This window comes from Dipodomys ordii, unplaced genomic scaffold (assembly GCF_000151885.1).
Source record: "Dipodomys ordii isolate 6190 unplaced genomic scaffold, Dord_2.0 Scaffold45, whole genome shotgun sequence".
In the NCBI taxonomy this organism is placed as follows: domain Eukaryota; kingdom Metazoa; phylum Chordata; class Mammalia; order Rodentia; family Heteromyidae; genus Dipodomys; species Dipodomys ordii.
In genome coordinates, this window is record NW_012267261.1 from 8,663,013 (window position 1) to 8,666,664 (window position 3,652).

At 38.1% G+C, this 3,652-nt stretch overlaps 1 pseudogene; it reads right to left on the bottom strand.

Annotated features, from left to right (window-relative positions):
- Nucleotides 1-2,268: 2,268 nt before the first annotated feature.
- On the bottom strand, nt 2,269-2,952 carry LOC105987900 (annotated as a pseudogene).
- Nucleotides 2,953-3,652: the final 700 nt, after the last annotated feature.

The following is a 3,652-nucleotide window of genomic DNA, read 5'->3' on the forward strand; positions in this document are numbered from 1 at the left end:
AAATGTGAGCTTTCAGTGCAGAATTATTGGTATAGAATTCAGTTGTGAACCGAAGAATGTGAACTGACCTCAGTGCTGGTATACTATGGCTGGTTAGTCCCTTCAGTTGAGCAAAGACAAAACCAGACAGCTGTGTATAAGACTGAACTAGTAGCAGCCAAGGCAGAAATGGCATGGAGCCGGGTAGAATGAAGGACAGTAGGTTTGGGGACAGTATACAGGAATCTCTTCCAACTCATAAAATGGTCAGTGTTTAAATGGACTGCCTCAGTTTTCAGTTCAGACTTAGATTCATTTTGATTGTTTCAAGGTCCAAGTTGTCAAAATAGCATGTAATTTGTCTCAGGTTTTTTAGAACAATTTGCAGGAAGAAAGCAAAAGCCATGTCAGTAGTCCTTGAGCTGACAGCTTTATAAATCCTGGCAAGCAGTTTGGTAGTCTTCACGTAGATCCTCTAATATTCTCTGGGAAGATACATCCTTTTTCCTTGCCTACTTCTTAGAATCAGTAACCCTTACATGATGTTAAGACCAAATGGACATTCTAAAAACATTATAAATTATGCTTGACATTAGTTTTCAGCCTCTGTTGGCTTAAAGGATATCAATATTTGAAGATGAAATATAATTTTATAAGATTAGTTTTAGGAGGGTACATAAGTATATTCTGTGAAATTTCATCAATGTTGTCTTTGATATTAGAAGACTTACCAATTGATGCCATCTGTAAAACAAATAGGTGATTTCTCTAATAACTAATGCTCATCCAGAATTGCAAGGTCACTGCTGGCTCTGATAACCTTCCTGGAGTGTGGCAGCCTGTGTGTTGTGTTCATCATGGCATCTTGTGCTTGATTCCTTACCCACACACATCTTCGGAAACTGATGGACAGAGAAGTGTTGTCATTGAGGGCAGTTGAGTGATCTGGATAGAAGGAGATGGACTTCAGGACCAGCCCCACAGCCCACCTCACAGTGGGCACTGGCCATTCCTGCCATGACTTTGCAGCCCAGGAAGACTGTGACATAGTTTGATAAAGAATGTGCTTCTCATTCTGAAGAAAAACTTACTGAAAGGAAGATTTTTTTAAAAAAATTAATATATATATATATATGTACCTATTGGGTCAGCATTGGGGAGGGAGTGGTGAATTCTTTTCTGTTTACATTTTTAATAAGTAAAATGGAAGATTTAAGAATTATTCTTTATGGTATGGAATATTAAGTGTAGTATATTCCTTAGAATAATACAACTTTAATAAAAAGTAATTTACATGTTTACTGTGTAACACCATCAGTGTTTTTTTTCAAGTATCACAGTGTTTATTGATAGATGCAAGTATATAAAATTAGGGCATGAACATGACTTGATAAATTAAGTAGACTTAATTTCAATACTATAATAAGAGGGACCAATTCAAATTCTCACCATTTGTTTCACACCCACAAAAACCACCAAGGGCATTAATGATCTCTCAAAACTGATCAGCTTTGTGCAAGTAAACCATGTTTCTTTTAAAAAGACTTGTGCATTTGCCCAGGCTCAAGGATATTAAAATCTAGCGCATAAAGCCCATTACCAGAGGTAGAAATACAGGCAATATACTATTACAGCAACAATCATCAATTACAGCTAAGAATTTTTCTGTAACAACCAAATGGATAATCAAATATTGCAACAACTCAAGTATTACTGAGCAAAGTGCATTTCTACAGTATTCAGTGTTGCTATTCAGTTTTCTAACTTAAAACAGCCTATGATAACTGGCAGCAAAGAAGGTCCTTGCAATAGACTGCCTCTGCTTGAGAACTTATGATGTAATTATTGCATGCTGCTAATATACTATCTAAGGGGCTGGGAAGGTGGCTCAGTGGTAGAGCGTTTGCCTTGCATGCTCGAGGCCCTGGGTTCAATTCCTTAGCCCCACATAAGCAAAAAGAAAAAAGCCGGAAGTGGCGCTGTGGCTCAAGTGGTAGAATGCTAGCCTTGAGCTGAAGAGCTGAGGGACAGTGTCCAGGCCCAGAGTTCAGGCCCCACGACCGGACCCAAAATATCTATCTATCTATCTATATATACATATATATATATGTATATATACTATCTAAACGTTAAAGATACTCCTAAAATATTTGATGGTAGACTATGATTAAGACATTACACTACAAAAAAAAACCTTATGCAGAAGGAAACCCTTACTGACGTGCTTCTTTAAATATTGTGAAAACATTACAGCAGAATGAATTTTTGCAGTGGTTAGGTCAAATGCAGTTACATCATAGCAACAGTATGTTTTGCACAATTTAAGGCTTTGGCTGGTTCTTTAGTCAGCTCTTCTTCTGATTCTTCTTCAGCAGTTTCTAGCCAGGTTAGCCACTGATTCACCTGGAACAAAGCCTTGCCTTTGCCTGGAAACTCTTGGGTTATATCTTCTTTCCAAGCCAAGAAAGCTTCCTCTTCAATAATTTCCATATCATAGAAATGAACAACAAAATGGAGTAACATGCCTTTTGGGAAGTTGCTGTTGTAACAGTGCACCTGCAGAGCATACAGGGCACTGACCTGTAGATCAACATGATCGTGAAGGAATTTCTGCATCACTGGCTTGAAAGAAAGAAGCAGTTGTTTTTCCTGCTCTAACTGTTCTTTGGAAGGAGCAGAGGGAGAATCTGTTTCACCACTGGGTGGGCTTACTTCACTAGAAATATACTGTAAGAAGCTAGTCATTAAGATGTTCACAAATCCTTTATCTATATGAGGTTTGGGAGAGATGTTATCTTTAATCCATTTATATATGGTTTGAGGGGATGGATCCAATTTTATTTGCTTTAAAAGTTCCTTCTCCAATTTGAGAAGTGGGAATAAGAAACTTAGTCCCTTTCCTTCCAAAATTTCCAACATATGGTCCTTATTCTGATGAATTTCTGGGAGCATTTTCTGCATATTGACCTTGCTTTGTTTAATAAAAAGTAATTTACATGTTTATTGTGTAACACCATCAGTGTTTTTAAAACTGGAATGAGAAACGCAAATGTAGTTGTGAACTCTGCGTGGGGAAGATGAAGTAGTTTGTAGAAATACAGTTTTTACTTACATGTAAGTAGGGCTGGTGTGTGTGTGGCTCAAGTGATAAAGTACTGCCTAACAAGCCCAAGGCCCTAAGTTGGAAGCTCAGTATCACCAAAGAGAGATGAAGTAAAATATGACATATGTAAAGCTACAGGTAATCGCCCTTATAAAATTAAGCAGGGAAGGAAGCAGGCTAAGGCAGTTCACAAAACTATTTGTTCTAAGCAGCAGAACAAGGTATCATTGCCTCACAACACACACAGTGCATTCAAGTACCACATTCTAACTGGTGGCAACAAGTGGCTGTAGTCAGTACGGTTCTTCCTCTAACCTGGCTATGGTATGAGAGCACCTGCAGAGCTGTACCTTTCCCATGTGCACTTAGTCATTCTGCCTGTGATGCGGAGGAGCCAATCATTTTGTGAAACTAATTGTTGAACTGACATCCTTATGGGAATTATCTAAGAATTAGATGCTTTAAAGGTTTAACTATTTTATATAATTAGCTAAAGATTGTATGCAACGAATTACTTCAAGCCAGATGCTGGTACTTCACACCTGTAATCCTAGCTACTCAGGAGACAGA